The sequence below is a fragment of the Canis lupus genome, chromosome 12 (assembly GCF_011100685.1).
Source record: "Canis lupus familiaris isolate Mischka breed German Shepherd chromosome 12, alternate assembly UU_Cfam_GSD_1.0, whole genome shotgun sequence".
In the NCBI taxonomy this organism is placed as follows: domain Eukaryota; kingdom Metazoa; phylum Chordata; class Mammalia; order Carnivora; family Canidae; genus Canis; species Canis lupus.
In genome coordinates, this window is record NC_049233.1 from 34,914,043 (window position 1) to 34,933,190 (window position 19,148).

General features: G+C 38.8%; 1 long non-coding RNA gene across 2 annotated transcripts in view; it reads right to left on the minus strand.

The window, feature by feature from the left end:
* Positions 1 to 17,336, minus strand: part of LOC111098312 — a 178,132-nt gene extending 160,796 nt beyond the window's left edge. For both annotated transcript variants that reach the window (XR_005367910.1, XR_005367908.1), the window contains exon 1: positions 17,235 to 17,336. This is a non-coding gene — a long non-coding RNA (uncharacterized LOC111098312). The remainder of the gene's footprint in view (positions 1 to 17,234) is intronic.
* Between the last annotated feature and the right edge of the window lie 1,812 nt (positions 17,337 to 19,148).

Here is a 19,148-nt window from a genome sequence, read left to right on the forward strand (position 1 = left end):
TGACATAATACATTAAAAAGTTTGAAAAATACAGAAAAGCATAAAAAGCATAGAGACTAGTAACAGTTCAGAAGAAATGGACATGAGCATTTTACTAGTGAGGAAGAGATGTCTATAAGAAGTAAATAATTGATGGCAAATCTTCAGAGAAACCAGTAATCATTGTGAGAGATTTGCTTTAGAAAGAAAGAAAACACTACATCCAGTGAAATGGGAAGTAAACAAGAAGGAAGCTAAGAGAACTTGATAGTTTTTTCTCACTAGGAAGTAGAAGACAAGGCCATCTGCCAAGAAAGATGGGGTGGGGGACTTGAGTTAAAGTGAGGTGCTGAGGTGAAGACAGTGGTGGGAAGTGGGAAAGTGATCTTTCCAAAAACAAGGAATTCAAAGCTACATTAAAGGCTCAGCTGATATTGGAAATCATGCATTTAAACAAACTCCAAACAGAAAAGTTTTTTAGTTTTTTTTGTTTTGTTTTTTTTTTATCCAATTTCCCAAGTCTTCAGATATGAGGAGAAAAGGTAAATGGATAGTTACTGGAGAAATGTGGCTTCACCAATGTGAAATAACAGAAAAAAAAAAATATATATATATATCTACCCCTGATTCTTGACAGAGGGTCCTGAAATCCTTGTAAATTCCTAAGTGATAAGAGCACTAGGAGCATCTTTTGTTCTACTATTTAGTCTTTGACCCTGTTTCCTGACATAGGGTTCTCACGTCCTTTGCAAGTTCATGGTTGATAGAAGCGTCTTTTGGTTCTAATAATGTGACTCAGGGGGACTCCTGAATGGAGTCTGTTCATTAGAAAAACCAAGCCATAATTAGAAGATTTGAACTTTTGGACCCACCTCCCACTCTCCAGAGAGGGAAGCAGAGCTAGACATTGAGTTAATAATCGACTATGGCTACATAAGGAAGGTGTCCATAAAATCCTAATAATATTATGTTTGGAGAGCTCCAAGTTAGTAAACACATCCATGTACAAGGAGAGTGGTGCACCCCAACTCTACAGGGACAGAAACTTCTGAGCTAAGGACCCTCCCAGATCTTGCCTTACATCTCTGTGTGACTGTTTATATCCTTTAATAAACTGATAAATATTTCTCTGAGTTCTGTGAGCTGTCCTAGCAAATAATCTAGTCCAAGGAGGAGGAGATCATAGGAACCTCCAATTTGTTGCCAAGCTGGACAGAAGTTGTGGGTAACACAGAAATCTACTACTGGTGACTGGCATGTGAAGTGGAAGGTAGTCTTGCAGGACTGAGCCTTTATACTGTAGAATCCGATGCTATCTCTGGGTAGATAGTGTCAGAATTGAGTTAAATTATAGGGCACAGAGCTAGTGTTCTAGAATTCCGTGGTGTGGGGAAGAAGTGGTTTCAAAGGTGTTGTGAATGTGGTAGCAGTGAGAGAGAAAAGACAGTTCATGGTTTTTCCTACACAACATATCAGGCAGAACAAAAACACAAGCTGGTAGGACTTTGAGTCATTAGGAAGGCCTAGTTGAAACAATTTGGCCATAGTTTTTAAGCCATAAAGGGAAGAAAGAAAGCCAAAAGAGAACTGATCAAATGGAACTAAAGAGAGCATCAAAGACCTACTGGTCTCAGTTAATTAAAGAGCAGATTTAGCAAAAATAAATGAGAGTGGAAGAAAAGAAATGTGTGGTTGTGGAGGAAATATCAAAGTTACTGTTTTTTACTTAGTTCAGAGAAAAAATATTGGTTAATAAGAAAAGTAATTTGATTTAAAATGACTATGAAATGAAGCTTCATCTATGGGATGGATTGTTTCCTTTGGAAACTGAATTCTTCCAAGGTTATGGAAGGAATATGGAGGAAATACGATGACTGAGTGTGTTTATCAGTGACATGAAGAACAGTTCATGGTTACATTGTTATGACTTAACATATGAAACTAAAAATAATTCTTTGTTTTTTAGAGAAATGCGAGAAAGCAAAAATTCAAAAATGGCAATTGAGAATAGCACGAATGTCTTCAAAATGCCTTTAATTACTTAGGAGTGTGGCAAGAAGAATGTTGTTAAATAAAAATACTTTATTAATAAATATAATAATATACTTTCAGGGCACCTGGGTGGCTCAGTCAGTTTAGTATCCGACTCTTGATTTTTGGCTCAGATCATGATCTCAGAGTCATGGGACTGAGCCCTGCGTTGGGCTCTGAGCTCATCATGGAGTTTGCTTGTCTCTTCCCTCTGCTCTTTCCTAGCCCCCTCATCATCACGTCCCCCCCCACCCCTGCTCATATGCACATGTGTGCACACTCTCTTTCAAATAGATAGTTTTTAAAAAATAATATAATACTCTTTCAAATATGTTAGTTTTTATAACTCTGATGTTTTATTTTTAAGGTATGTTCAACATGAGAAAAATAAGTTAAATAAAATTAGTCCTTATATTTAAAATATGGGGCTAATGGAAGGCTTATTACCTTGTGAGGAAACAGATCTATTTGTACTAAAACAGGGAATCATCCTATTTGTTGACAGAAAAGGCATCTGTTCATTTATTGTTAACATTTTATGTTAGCAGTAGAAAAATATCATCAAAGGGACGCCTGGGTGGCTCAGTGGTTGAGCGTCTGTCTGCCTTTAGCTCAGGGGGCTCAGGGCATGACCCTGGAGTCTGGGGATCAAGTCCCACATCAGGATCCCCGTGGAGAGCCTGCTTCTCCCTCTGCTTCTCCATCTGCCTATGTCTCTGCCTCTCTCTCTGTGTCTCTCATGAATAAATAAATAAAACCTTAAAAGAAAAAAAGAAAAATATCCTCAAAACTCCAGAAAGATTGTCTCTTAAGAATACTGTACAATTCCAAGTGACCTGGGGTAAGATATTGTTAAAAAAAAAAAAAGAGTCATGGAATGACTTCCAGAAACTATAATAGGTGGCTTTTTATTTCCAGCAAGGTAACTATTTCACTTATTATAGTCCCTTTAAAGTCTTTAAGAGATGCAACTGGAGTTGCAGGAAAGAATAAAACACAAGAATATTCAGAAGTACAACTGAGTGCCCACAATGCAAAAAAAGATAACTTTTCTGGAATAAGCTTCCAATTGGACAACAATTAACTAAGGATTACATTTATTGGTGGATATATTTCATAATAAATATTAAAAATATTAGAGAACTTCTTGATAAATTATCAAAATTTTAGGGAGTCATTCTTCCAGAAAAAAAATTTTAAAACACAAACACCAAAGCATTAACCGAAATTATCTCCAAGTGGTGGGATTATAAGTGCTCTTTTCTGCAGCTTCCAAAATCTCTATAATGAACATCTATAGTTTCCAGAAAACACTCCTTCACTTCTTTTGATTATTGACAACCTCTGATGTCAAATGTATATCTCTTTTGTAATCCTTCTAAAATAAATAATTAAAAGACAAGATATACATACAGAAATTTTTTTCTAGGTTGATTGGCAGAAAATTTGAAAAAATTCAGAAAACAGCAAAAATCTTAACACTTGAATTTTTTCCTTCAAATTGAAAAAAGTGAGAATATATAAAAAAGGGCTCATGGTTAGGTCTTTAGTTCTCCCCTAACTCATTAATCAGGGCCCAGCTCATCATTCCTTCTCTCTCCAGGACTGACTCAATTTGCTATCATCTCCCACCTGAAGTATTGGATGTAACACTTAATGTAGCACTTAAGAATTTTGTGATTTTAAAGATAATGTGCTAATAAAATCACACTTTCCTTTACAAAGACATACAGATGTGCTTATAATGACAAGGTCCTCTGTTCTTGCTACTTGGGAAGACAGTGCTTCATATTATCTGCTCCCAGCCCTGGGTACTAATCATTATCCTTAGAACCCTAATCAGTTGAAAAGGGCCTGCAGTCTGGGTCCACCAGAGGCCTACTGAACACCTTGCCCAGAGGAACCAACCATCTGCAAGGTTAATTCACTGAAGAACTGAGAAGGGGATCCTTTTTGAGAGAAGCCTGAAGACATGCCACTTTTTCTGCCTAGAGGTTAGTGCCATTAACACATTAAGAAAGAAAAAATTCTGTGGCTTTGACCAGTCAGCACCAATCAGAGTATTTCAAGAACTTTGATGGAGAGTAGCCTATTTATAGGATGTAATTATTCTTTCTAGGGGTTATGTTGAAGTGTTTTTCCTTCCCCAGGGTCACCAAAATACTAATCCTCTATAGACACACTTGTAACAATTTGACATAAGAATTGATAATCTTTTCCTTCAGGAAGAATGCCTCACTGTTGTGTGCACATGTGTATGTTTTGTAAAGGAAAATTGTGGATTTAACTTTTTTTAAAAAATCACTTTCAAAAGTAGCAAGCAAGCTTGGGAGATACTCAGCATTTGGTTCTGCTGACCCATGTAATGCACAGAAAAATACTTTGAAAGTCTAGATTAATCTAGATTATACTTGAAGAACTCTTGATGCAAGCTTAACAAGAGACGATAGTAGGTACTCAGCCTAACATAAATTGAATTTAGAGACAGGACTGGGAAATAGAGAAGGGACATTCCCCAACAGCTTGTATTCCTGGTGAGATAACTGGAGAGCAGGGAAAGAGGTTTTGAAGTTACTTTCTGTGTGATACGCATTTAAACCCCTTTTTTGACACTGGGTTGAGCCACTGCAGTGGCTTTAAGAGATTTAAATTGTTTTTGAGTTATTCTAGTTTTCAAATTTGTGTTTCTGAAACAGTATGTTTAAACTTACTCAAAGGCTTCCTTGCCTGGCTTTGTGCAGGTGATATGAAACCATCAACTATGAAAGGTTTTCCACTAATCTGAAATACTAAACACTAGAGAAGGTGTCATCCTACAGATAACGACTTCTACCCTTGTACTGATAAGCACTTTTCCAAGCAGGAGTTTTACTAAGTGTGGGTTTGGGGGCAGATACAATGGTGGAAATGTCCTAAGCAAATACAACAGATGACACAGAGGTAGAGGCAATCTGCCATAACAAAAGACAGCAGAGTGTTTCTGCCCAGCCTAATGGCAATTGACTGTTACATTGAAGCTGAACAACATCCGAAGGAGAAGACTGATGGAGGGAAAACAGAGAGAGATGCAGGCTTTCTGGTAAGCAGCCAGGTTCTGTTTTGGTACAGTGTATTCCACTTTTTTGTGTGTGTGAGTTCCACTTTTTAATTATATTTAACTAATCTTGATTCTTCCCTGCTGTGCTCTTGGCATCTTTTAATACTAACAGATAGTTAATTTCCACCATTCATTTGGGTTTGTCCCTATAGAAAGCAGTTAGCCATTTTCTCTCATCTTTACTGCTGAAATATTCAAATCATAGTCGACATTGTCAAATGCCCTTTTTCCCTGGCCTTGAGGTAGACAGTTCAATAACTCCCAGGAAGTGACATTTATATTCTTACATCCCTAACCCTTAGCTTACCTCTCTTGCCCATTTCCCCCATCACACAAAAGAAATCTCTGAATTTTTCACATAATTATGATGTCCTGAATCCAAATGACGGGTGGATTACTTCCTCTATATCCAAATAAGTTATACAGAAATGCTTTCCTAAACTTCACCAACAGGGTTATACTTCTTTTTTTCAAAAAACATAATGTTGTGATAAGACTCTTATTGGAATTAAAAGTCATTACTAGCAAGAAAAACATTAAGAAAAAAGACCCTTCTTCAAGGACCTCATCATTTCCTGACAAAGTGAAAGTAAAAGAAATATTTCTTAAGAAGGAAGAAAATCAAATGAAAGTCATTCCAAAAGAGCACCATATGGCCCACAAGATGTGTGGGTATAGAAGGCTCGTGTGCTGAGGGAAAAACATAGATTCTGAAATCAAAAATGAACCCCCCTCCCCAAAGTAGGTCATCTCTTGTAACCAGATTCCAAGACCAAATTTCTGTCACATAACATCTCATACTTGTAATTTAGCTTACCTCTGTTGACATAACTATGTTTTTAAAAGTGAATTCAATTCTCTTATCAGCATAGTTCATATTTGTGGTATAGCTAAATGCCTTCGTCTCAAGGGTGATGTTATACAGCATATGTTACTCAATTATAACATCATCTTCCGATTTGAACAAAAAAGAGAGATGTACATCTTAACTTACTTTGAAAGCATTTATATGCAAAATTACTATCCTTTATAAAAGCTAGCTAGCATTGCCATAAAAGTTGAATGAAGATTCAGAAGTAGAAAAGAAGTTTTCTGACTTCCTTCTGGACAGAGCTTCTCAAATTTGGTATTATTAGCGTTTAGGCTAGATAATTCTCTTTTCTTAAAAATGGAATTTATTTTTTAGAGTAGTTTTAGGTACACAGCAAAACTGAGCAGGAAGTACAGATAGTTCCCATATTACCCCTTGCCTGACATAATTTTCTTTTTTGTAGAGAGCTGTTGTGTACATTGTAAAATGTTTAGCTACCATCCCTAGCCTCTAAACTCTCAATGCCAGTAGCACCCCCCAATTGTGACCAAAAAAAAAAAAAAATTGTGACTAGACACTGCCAAATGTCTCCTAGTGGGCAAATTCATCCTTGGTTTAAAACTACTGTTTCAGAGTTTGACCTTACCCTTACAGGAAAAATAAAAACTAGATTATGTTAAGTTTCTTAAGAAGCATCATTTTTGAACCCTATTTGAAACAGAAGAACTTGGCTAGACATTTTATAAGTATTTAATCTCTTTAGGTAAAACCACTGCAACCTCGTAACAAATATTTTAGAAAGATAGACAATTGGGGTAAAGGAGAAGGGATTGAGAGGAGGCCAGAGATATTCCTTTCAAAAGCCTTTGCACATGGAAGTAATCTAGGGTGTTCTCCAGCCTTACATATCCAGATGTTCAATATACTTGAAAGAATTATTAAAGAATTTATCAGATTTAGGGCTTCAATTCATGTTTCCCATGAGCTTACAAGAGATTATTAAATAGAGCAGGTACAACTATTTGTTAATTTGCAATAAGAAACATCAGTGTGAAAAGAACTGAAATACACACTGGCTGTACTGCATTGTCTCCTCACATAGGCTAGCTATATGGAAACTGAATTGTTGGAGGGTGCTTAGTGAGCACAGACTCAAAACAGAGGAATTTGACTTGTGATTTGACAGGTTTTTTTAAAAAAGATTTTATTTATTTATTCATGAGAGATACACAGGCGGAGAGAGAAGCAGGCTCCCTATGGGGAGCCTGATGCGGGATTTGATCCCAGGACCCTGGTTCAGGACCAAGGCCAAAGGCAGATGCCCAACCACTGAGCAACCCAGGTGCCCATGATCTGACAGTTTAAAGGCATCTGAGTTTGCCTAGCCTGAAATGTCCATCTGCACACTGGGACCTTTCCCTCTGCCCCAGGGGCAGCTCGCGGGGGAGGGGAATCATGTCTGAATTAATGCTCCCATAGGTTAATGGGCCAAAGAAACATCAGAAGAACTTTTTAAAAGTCAGATTCATGGGCTCCTCTCCCAGAGATTCTTATTTAGTAGGACTGAGATGGGGTCTGGTCACCTGCATTTTTTTTTTTTTTTTAGAGAGTGCACACATGTGTGCATGCAGGTGGCGAGTGGCAGGGGGTAGAAGGATGGGCAGGGAGCAGGGAGACAGGGAGAAGGAGAGAGAGAGAGAGAGAGAGAGAGAGAGAATCTTAAGTAGGTCCATGCCCAGCACAGAGTCTGACATTGGGCTCAATCACACAACGCTGAGATTATGACCTGAGGTGAAATTAAGAGTTAGATGCTTAACTGATCAAGCCACCCAGGCATCCCTGGTCACCAGCATTTTTAGCAAGGGTCCCAGGTGCCTATGAAACACTGGACTGTTGTTCCTTTGTATCTACCTTTTCGCCTCTGCTTCCATAGGGTTCTGACTGATGCTGTTCTGGTTAACAGTCCTCCTCTTGGCCTATTAACACCTTCAGAGGTTGCAATAAAGCCTGCCAGCCTGGAAAACTTCATCTCTGTAGATGATGTTGAACATATGGGTGTTGATTTCCATTCAGTCAAAGTGTCAGCATATCCATCTCCTTATATCCTTATTGGGAATGGAGAGCAGAAAGTAGGGATACTACAGTTTCAATCTCACATGACATCTACAAGTATGAGAAACAATGTTCCCCATAAAATAGTGTCAAAGGTAATTAACTCGAGAAAAGGACATTCCTCTCTTTTAAGCGGACTGAGACATTTTGGTGTTGGTTTTAGGTTATTGATACTAGTGACATTGTTAAACAGGAGAGCAGAGTCTTACATGCTTTTCTCCCAGTCACCCAATTCCTAAATGTGATGTTCTGTTCTTCACTTTAAGGATCCATCTGTCTCTTCATTCTAGAAACATTTATTGGTTATTATGAGGCAGCTGCAATTTTTAGTTTTTGAGACCTAAAATCTCCACTCTAAGGTACAGAATTATAAGCCTTGGACTGAGGTGGAAGCAAAGAAGCAAAGGGTCTCTGGTTTGAAGAGAAACACGCAAACTCTAATGGAGTAGGATGTGCTGTGGGAGGAGAGGGTGGCAGACAAGGCTTCTCAGAGCAAGCTACACCTGAACTGAGGAGAGAGGGTAAAGAGCAGTCACCAAGCTGAGTAAGGAAACAATGGCATGCTAAGGATTCAATTGGGAAGAACAGAGATGGAGTGGTATGAGAGAGTTTGGAGCATCCTGAGATCTTTGTTACTGGTTTGGCTGAAATATGGGGTACACAAGGGATATGGGATGTAATGGGAAGTAAGTGGGAGCCATACCATGAAGGATCTTATACAAAATGCTGAGGAACTTTGATTCTGTAGATCAATGTGAAGACGAGTCCTCAGAAGCTTAAAAGCAAGGGAAATGACATGAGATGGTGTATGAATAAGAGGTTTTTCTTATAGAAAGAAAAGAGGTTTTCTAGAGTGAGAGACTTGAGCAGAGCTAAAAGTTTGGCATGAAAAAGGAGCATAAGCAAGGAGAAGGCACAGGACTCTCAGGCTGTATTGAGCATCTTGCTGCAGTTTTAAAAAACTTTAGTGCTTTGAGAATAATCTATTTACTTGGGGACTTTTTCTGGCAGTGCTCAGAAGTCCAGTTACATAGCAGAGAAAGATGATGGCTCATTAGCTGTCAAGTGTAATTTTTCTAGATCAGGGAGCAAGAATTTTTAGGTTTAAACAAGAGATGTGGTAAGAAGGTGATGGACAGGGAGGGAGGGGAAGGATCAAATATATAAGGGCTTAATGAATTTGAGGAGCACGTTTGTAGTGGTAACGAAGAAGTTAAAAAAATAGGGAGATAGGTTGTGATAAAGAGTAGAATACTGAATAATAACATTTAAGAAACAATTCTAGGTGAGGAGTCAATACTGTGTATGACACAGGTAAGAAATCCATGTAATAGATACCTTTTTGATTATCTTCCTCACTCACTACTCACCACTTCTCTTTCTTTTTAATTAAGATACTGTTGATACACAATGTTACACATGGTAATTACAGATATACAATACAGTGATTCGACAACTCTACAAGTTATGTTGTGCTCACAAGTGTAGTTACTATCTGTCACCATGCAATATCATTGACTATATTCCCTATGCTGTACCTTTCATGCCCTTGACTCATTCATTTCATAATTGGAAGCCTGTACCTCCCACTTCCCTTCACCCATTTTACCAATCCTCCCACACCTTCCCTCTGGCAGCCACCAGTTTGTTCTCTGTATTTATGGGTATGTTTCTGCTTTGTTTGTTCATTTTGTTTTTGAGATTCAACATATAAGTGAAATCCTATGGTATTTGTCTTTCTTTGTCTGACTTATTTCACTTAGTAGAACATCCTCTAGGACTATCCATGTTTTTGCAACTGACAAAATCTCATTCTTTTTTGAATAGAGTAATATTCCATAGTATATATATACATATACCACTTCTCCTTTATTTGTTCATCTACTGATGTAAATAATGCTGCAAAAACACGGTTGCATATATATTATTACAAATTAGTGTTTTTGTTTTCTTTGGTAAGTACCCAGTGATACAATTACTGGATTCTACAGTATTGGCATTTTTAATTTTTTGAGGAACCTCCATACTGTTTTCCACAGTGGCTACACCAATTTACATTCCCACCATCAGTGCACAAAGGTTCTTTTTTCTCCACATCCTCACCAACCCTTATTATTTCTTGTTCTTGATACTAGTCATTATGACTGGTGAAAGTTGTTAACTCATTGTGCTTTTGATTTGCATTTCCCTGATGATTAGTGATGTTGAGCATCTTTTTATGTGTCTGTGGGCCATCTGTATGTCTTTTTTGGGAAAACGTCTACTCAGATCCTCGCCCATTTTTTTTTTGATTTTTTTGGTGTTGAGTTCTATAGGTTATTTTTATATATTGTGGATATTAACCCCTTATTAGATATGTCATTTGCAGACATCTCTCATTCAGTAGGTTGCCTTTTCATTTTGTTGGTGGTTTCCTTTACTGTGCAAAAACTTTTTATTTTGGTGTAATTCCAAATGTTACGTTTGGTTTTGTTTCCCTTGCCTGAAGAGACATAGCTAGAAAAATTTTGCTAAGGCTGATGTCAAAGTGATTACTGCTTATGTTTTCTTCTAGGATTTTTATGGTTTTGGGTCTCAGATTCAGGTCTTTATTTTGAGTCTATTTTTACGTATGGCATAAGAGAGCAATCCAGTTTTATCCTTTTGCATGGAGTTAAGTTTTCCCAGCACCATTTATTGAAGAGACTCTTGTTTCCATTGTACATTCTTGCCTCCTTTGTTGTAGATGAATTGGCCATATAAGCATGGGTTTATTTCTGGGTTCTCTATCCTTTTCTGTTGACCTATATGTCTATGGTTGTACTAATACCATCCAGTTTTGATTACTATGGCTTTGTAGTGTATCTTGAAATCTGGGATTGAGACACCTCCAGCTTTGTTCATATTTCTCAAGATTGCTTTGGTTATTCAGGATCTTTTGTGGTTCCACAAAAATTTTAGTATTACTAGCTCTAGTCCTGTGAAAAATACTGTTGGTATTTTGATAAAGCATACATTGAATCTATAGATTGTTTTGGGGGTAGTATGGACATTTTAACAATATTACTTCTTTCATTCCATGAACATGGACTATCTTTCCCATTTGTTTGTGTCACCTTTAATTTCTTTCAACAATTTTTTTTATAGTTTTCAGAGTATAGGTCTTTCATGTCCTTGGTTAAGTTTAAGCCTAGGTGTTTCATTCTTTTTGGTATAGCTGTAAATGGAATTGTTTTCTTAATTTCTCTTACTGCTATTTTGTTATTAGACTTGCCTCATTCTCCAACCCCTGAAACGACAGTGGATAGGATAGAGGACCCTGTGTTCATATTCATATTATTATATAGCACTCCTAACTAATTGGACCCATTAGTTTTTCACTCCTAGAGATCTAAAATCAGAATATTGGTCACTCTATTTTGCTTGAACTCTGGTGCTGTGGTGCATCATCATCTTTTCCAGTGCCTAATTCAGCAGATAAAACAGACTGAGAGAGGGAGAGAAAGGGGAACGAGGTAGGGGGTGGGGGGGGGGAGACAGAGAGAGAGAATCAGAAAGAAACAAATGAGAATCCTTATACCCACGAGAGAGAAAACCTATTTTTCCCAATGGCTTTCTAGTTCTGTCTCTTTCCTTGGATGTTCTTGGTATAGTTGGTTTTCCTGAGCTGGTCCTGTATGACATCACTTCTTAGGAGACAAAAAGCTTACCCACTCTCAAATTAAACAGTTCAAATCTTAACACTATTCACTTATCAGATTGTTCAAAATGCAGTAATAGCTTTGGTTAGGATATAGAGAAAAAGTAAAATAAAAAGTAGAGCAAATACAAGAGAAAAATATTTCCATATTCATTTGGAAAGAATATGAATGGGAATCACCTTTTTGAAAGATAATTTGGTAACATCTTGTAAATATTTCATATATGCATTCCTTTGACACAGAGATTCCCTCTTAAATATTTTTAATAGTACAGAAAAATTTCTGTATGTATAATTCTATCCATTGCAATATTGCTTGTAATAAGAAAAAAACAAAAATTAGAAATGTGGTACATGTCCACAAGTGAATTACTAATTTAGCTATATTATGATATATATCATATATATGAAAACATCATATATGTGTATATGTATATATGTATATTAAGATTTTATTTATTTACTCATGAAAGACACACAGAGAGAGAGAGAGAGAGAGAGAGAGAGACATAGGCAGAGGGAGAAGCTGGCGGGAAGTATGATGCGGGACTCGATCCCAGGACCCATGATCACACTCTGAGCCGAAAGCAGACACTCAACTACTGAGTCACCCTGGCGTCCCTATTATGATATATTTATGCTATGTAATACTCTTACTATACAGCCCTCAAATGGAATGGGATAGATCTATATTTGCTGATATACAAGTATTACTTAGAAATATTGAATGAAGAGGTAAGGTACCAAAAAGTGTGCATACTCGAATTCCATTTGTGTATATTTTTAAACTCTATACTTGTATATGCACATATCCTCATAATGTTTTCTGCCTGGATATACAAGAAAGTGATTAATTTGCAGAGAAGGATTTGAGTGGGCTCAAATAGAAAGGAAGCTTTTTTCCTTTTTATTTGATGTCTCTTTTCAGCACTGTGAGTTTTTGTTTGTTTTGTTTTGTTTGTTTGTTTTCAGTATGTCCATATGTCACTTCGGTTCAAAGAATAAAATAAACTTGCTTTCAGGAATAAGTCTAATATGGATCATTTACACCAGGTTTACTCAAAGTACTAATTGATGACAAGTTCTAGTGCTTATGTAAGAATGTAAAACAATACATCACTTTTTTGGCAAAATAATCTACCTAGGAAAAAAAATGTCGGCTAAACTGAACAGTGTGCAGTAATACAGTTGATTTACATTCCAAGGTAAATTTCTCTCTCTCTCTCTTTTTTTTTAAGATTTTCTTTATTATTTGAGAGAGAGAGAGAGAGCGCTAGCATAAGTGAGGGGGAGGGGCAAGGAGACAGGGAGAAGCAGAGTTCTGGCTGAGCAGGGCGCCCAATGCAGGGCTCGAGCCCAGGACCCTGAAATCATGACCTGAGATGAAGACAGACACCTTGCCCACTGAGCCATTTCTGCACCCCTCAAGGCAAACTTTTTATCCCTCACTGATTGGCAACAGTTCTTATGCAGTTTTCAGACCATACATTGAAAAATACTGATTTATACTTTAATATGACTTTAAGAGAAATTCTCACCTCAAGCATACCTGTATGTCCCAACCATAGGGTTAAGGTATTTTCTTGGGCAAAATTCCTTTCTTAATGCCCCTGGTACACATAAACACTCAAGGCCCAGATTGACAGAGACTCTGTCATCTTTAACACGTGGCTTTAATCATAGCACTGTGTGTCAACATGGCAAGAATCAGGACACAGCTCCCCCAGATACAAAGGCACCTGGGACACGCAGTCCCACAATGGACAGCTCCTTTCTAACAATTTGACACTATGGAAGGGCACAATGAATCTTTTATCTGTGTCACAGCAATCTATACTATCTGTTCCAACACTAAAATGCAAATCAAATAGAAATCAAATATGCTTTTTACCAAATATGCATTGATATAATAGAGGTTTATAATTCTGACCATTAACTATGTATCATATTTTCATAAATGTTAATGAAATGTCTTTCTTAACAAACTATGAATGACAATCAATGTTAAAACATTTTCTAGCGGCGCCTAGGTGGCTCAGTTGGTTAGGCATCTGCCTTCGGCTCAGGTCATAATCTTAGGGTTCTGGGATCGAGCTCACACTGAGCTCCCTGCTTGACAGGGAGTCTGCTTCTCCTTCTCCCTCTGCCCCTGTGTGCTCTCTCTGTAATCAATAAAGAAAATCTTTTAAAAAAAACATATCTCTTTCTAAAAAGTATATTCAACTTGAGAAAACAGGGTAACCTGATTAACTAGCAGGTGATTTAACATGATACAGTAACCTAACCACCCTTGTGGTAGACATATTTTTTGGTTGCATACCTAGACTACTCTGCAAATAGCTCACTTATCCAAGGGGATAGATCCTGGAAATGATGCTGAAATTCCATAACCTGACTTTTGCCAATTGCCTGGGGTGAACCTGAACAACCCAGGTCAATCAGGAATACAAAAACTAGTTAGTGTCTGCCATGCTTTTAACGAGGAAATGATGTAGGGGTGGGCTAGGGCAGCTATGTTGGCCCCAGAGAAGAACGGTATCACAGAGAGAGGTAAAGATGAGAAACCATGTGGTCCAGAGAGTGAGAGTCACTGAAAAGTAGTGGCTGGAAAAAAAAAAAAAAGTAGTGGCTGCATTCTCATGGCTTTTCTGTTCTTGTTTCCAATCCTTCTGAGGTTTCCTTGTACTCCTTCTATCCTTATGATAATTGTCCCTTTGCTTTTTCTTCCAGTTACTTTGACTAGGTTTCTGTTATTTGAAAACAGCCTTAAGACTACTGTTTATCAGCCATTCCTTCCAAATTTCTTGCTTCTATACATTAGGATGTGAAGGGAAATCTGCCTTAGGCCCACAGAACTCAGATGTCTACAACTTTTTAAAATAGACTGGACTTAGGGCCACTGTCATATATTGGCTTGGCATAATTTCAAATCCACTTGTTTTTGGCAAAAATGAAATTGTTTTTTAAGAGTGAAGTTGTTTTGATATGAGCAAAGTAAACTGTGACAGGATGTCATCATCTCATTTGTTGTCACTAATAAGAACTCAGTAGCCCAGCTGCTGAGGGGCCCCGCTGGGGCTTATCAATAAAAACACATAAAGAAGCATCTATGGCAAGCGCACATTCAGACTATAAATACCAAGAGTTTGTGATGACTGAGAGTATTCAGTCTGGGCAAGGCAGCTCTTTGCTGATCTAAATAGCTCTCTGAAGACCTTGGGGCAATTAGCTCCTGCCACAATAAGGCAGTGGTGAAAATCTTGCAGTGGCTCCACAAAGGAAATCTTGCCTGTCAATAACCACAACATCATTCCCTAGCATTGTGCTCTAGCAACATGAGACTTTTACTTTTGCACTGGCAGCTGGACATCAGCTCTCTATTGGTTAAGCTGTCTTTCCCACGTACCAACATCTATAAAGGTATACCTCAACTAAACTTGGACTTTACTCCTGTGATTAACTTATCACTGGTTTAGAATATGTTATTCCTTTATAGGCTTACTAAGAGATATTAGTCTGTACAATAGTAGCTTGTGAAATTACCCTAATTCCCGCAGTGAACCAGTGTTAAATAAATTGCTGGCAAAGATAAACTCAGTCTCTGAGCATTAATTTGCTTCCCCAAACAAAATAGCCATCTATTTTTTGAGGAATAAATCAGATGGGTCTTCTCTCATGTTCTGCTCATGCAGATACCTCTTGCAAGAATAGGTCTGAGGCACAAAACAACTGCTAATTTATTTTTAAGAATAGATGTTTTACTTTTTTATATTTCCATCTCATATAGCACTAGTAGCTTCACCTTGCACCTGACTTTATGCAAGACATATTGGATTTTAAAATGCATAAACTTGTCTAACGTGCACTTGGGTTTTTTTGTTTTGTTTTGTTTTGTTTTTTTACCTTGTGGCTCTTCACCAATTGTGGATTCATAATAAAAAGTCCTCAAAGCTTTTGCTTGAATGATAGCCAAACTCAAATTGCTGATTTTGATCCTGAAAACATAACACCAGACATCCTCCCTTCTTGGACCCACATTTGCAAAAGAACATAATCGTGTGAACAGCAATAATTCATCAGTCATTGTCAAGGATCAATTCTTCTACAAAATTTTAATGTACTGAGAATATTTTTCTTTATCTACTTGCCTATCCAGATGTGGTTTCATTGGAAATACATTTATACTTATTTCAAAGATGCATCCAAAGATCAAGAGCAGTATCAGTCTCATGACTGTAGTTTGTCTATACTATAGTAAAAAAACATTTCCTCCATACTTCACTCAGCTGAGAACCTTGCTCCTTTTCTACTCTGAATTTCTGGCAGGCCTTCCTATGGTCTGGAGGAATTTGAGAAGGAACCTGTGAGCTGTGGCGACAGGCTAAAGTCAGATCCTCACTAAATCTGAGGAAAGGGCCCATGAGGAGGTTTGAAAGGCCTTTCCGTGGATTCCTAGCCTGAGATTCAGGTGTTAATTGTGAATTTGGGAAAAAGATTCATCAAAAAGGGAGTTTTTAATCAGTATTATTTTTTAATGTGCTCAGTTCAAATTAATCCTTTCTAGACTTTCCCATTTACCTACCAAACATGAAAACCATAATGTTTAAAACGCCTTTTCCGAAGAGAATTTGGGTTTTGTTAAAAAAAAAAAAAAATAGAGGAAATCAGAGGCTTCTGGGTGATGCAAGGCCCAGAAAAATCGGTCTATGTTAGCCACTAGCTCGCTGATTTTCATGGTATAACAAGATTATGGTTTTTTTGGTGTGCTTTCCCTGGGTGACCTTTTTTCCTTCAATAACAGTAAATACTTATCGACCACAGAGGAAGATTTTTTCTCTTTATACGAATCCATAAAATCTAGCCTGTTTCTATGGTTTCCATCTTATTCCCATTTCTTAATTCTCCCGGTCTCGGTTTCTTCTCTCTTTCCTCTCCCTACTCTTACTTAAGCCAATTACTGCACATTTCTCTTCTTCCCTTTCCAGTCTTTTGTGATGCCGCCTCTCATACCCGCAGACCGACAGTCACAGAGATGGTCTGTTCAAATCGCATTTGTTGATCTAACAAAAACTTGTCGTTTTTCCTCAATCCCATTGTAAGTGACACGACTCTGGATTCTAATTTTCTCACCCTACAGAGGATGATCTTCCCAGATCTCTAGCCCTTTTTATTTTATTGCTCTGTAATGGCCTGTTTTTTTTTTTTTAATTTTTATTTATTTATGATAGTCACACAGAGAGAGAGAGGCAGAGACACAGGCAGAGGGAGAAGCAGGCTCCATGCACCGGGAGCCCGACGTGGGACTCGATCCCGGGTCTCCAGGATCGCGCCCTGGGCCAAAGGCAGGCGCCAAACCGCTGCGCCACCCAGGGATCCCTGTAATGGCCTGTTTTATTTAGACGTACAGCAAATCTCTTATTGACCACTTAAGTGTGATTATATGCTTAATAATTGATTGTTTTCTTATATACATATTTTTTAAAATCCTATTTTTCCCCCTTTTTTTCCCCTTGATCCAAACTCACAGCCACGCAGGTCCCTTCCGAACCTCCAAGGTGCCACAGCCGCTCTGCAGTTGCTCAGGTGGAGACGATCCGGCCACGTGGTTGGGGCCCTGAGGGGAGCACTTCCGGTCCGCGCTTGGGCAGCTTCCGGTGTGTGTCCGCCTGACTTCTCCGTGCTTCCCTGCGCGAGGCCGGTCCGATTCCCCCTTCCCCTGTGCCCGCAGGGAATGCAAGCCGCGGTCGTGACCCACCGGAACAAGGGCGCGGCCCGCCTGCGCTCGGCCCCGGCGCTCTCCCGCGCCCGGCCGGCCGCCATGCGCCTACAGTAGCCCCGCGAGAGCCTTCCCTAGCGCGGCTCCGCCGGGTGTGCCGCGGGCCTGCGCGGTTCCCAGGCGTCAGGCTGTGACAAGCACAGCCAGGCAAGCGCACGGGGTCAGCAGCCGCTCAGTCCATCTTGAAACACCGAGAGGCTGACGTGTGTGGGAGTCCGCGGCTCACCTGAAAGCTGCCCTGGTGCCTTGAAACAGCTGCTGCTTAGCCCCATGCTAAGGGACGCCTGGTGGCTCAGCGGTTGAGCGCCTGCCTTTGGCTCAGGGTGTGATCCTGGAGTCCTGGGTTCAAGTCCTACATCAGGCTCCTTGTATGGACCCTGCTTGTGTTTCTGCCTCTCTCTCTCTCTGTCTCTCATGGATAAACAAAAATCTTAAAAAGAACCTCCAAGTGACCTTCCGTTCATCCGAACCATGTTTGACTATGGGGTCTTAGAGGATGTGAGGGTGTATAGCAGGAGAGATTTGATTTCTAAGTTCACTCTCCTAGCATGGAGCTAAAGAGCAAGTTCCTTTTCACGGTCTTGTTACTTTTCTTACTACTTTTTTTTTTTTTAAGATTTTGTTTATTTAATCATGAGACACACAGAGACAGAGAGGCAGAGACACAGGCAAAGGGGGAAGGAAGCAGGCCCCATTCGGGGAGCCCCATGTGGAACTCCATCTCAGGACCCTGGGATCACGCCCTCAGCCCAAGGCAGACACTCAACCACTGAGCCACCCAGGTGCCCCCTCACCACTTCTAATAATTCATGCTGTTTGGTTTTAATGTCTCTGAGTCTCAGTTTCTTTATGTGGGAAATCAAGGAAATTTGACTTAGGTGATTCATGGTACCCCTTCTAACTCCAAAAATCTTGTCACCTTGTTAATAAATCAATTCTTCCTTACAAACATCTTTTGAATCACCTCCTTGAAAGCCAATCAAGAACATAAGAACATGTGCTAATATTGTGATTATCAATTAATTTCTCTAAGCACCAGTTTCACATAGGTAGAATTAGACTTTTTTAAAGCCAACAATATTAAACATGTGATAGATTCTTGCTGTCTTTTCTATTTAGGACTTTTTTTTTTTTCCACTACAGATAAATTTATGTTTTCTGTTGTCAGAAACCAAAAACTCCAGAACGCTAGTGCATTTCCTGGCTATAAGAAAACTTAGAGCCAAAAACATTGTCCAAATGTTGTAATATGCCAAACTCTGTGGCTGAGAAAAGCATCTCTTTCCTTTCAAATGGATTTTGTTCTCTATTATCCTCAAATGCCTTACTTGGAGAATTTCAATTTGTAGGTGTGAGCAGAATGCAAGACTTAAATTCAGTTCACAGTACAATCTCCAGTTCCATGCTGATGCATTTTCAAGTTCTTGGTTACAAATTAATCCACTCACCTCCCAATCACTTGGCAGAAGCCATGAGTAAAAAAATAGCCTCCTCTGTAGGTATCTCTGTCCAAGGATTAAAAAACTATTTTGAGGGAATGGAGTGTGAGATGGTCTCATAGAGGCATCCATGGGGCCAAAGTGGACAAACTACCCAGACATCAGAGGAGTTCATGCAAGAATCACCTGCTCACCTGTGCTCTAACAGAACTGCTTTGCATAGG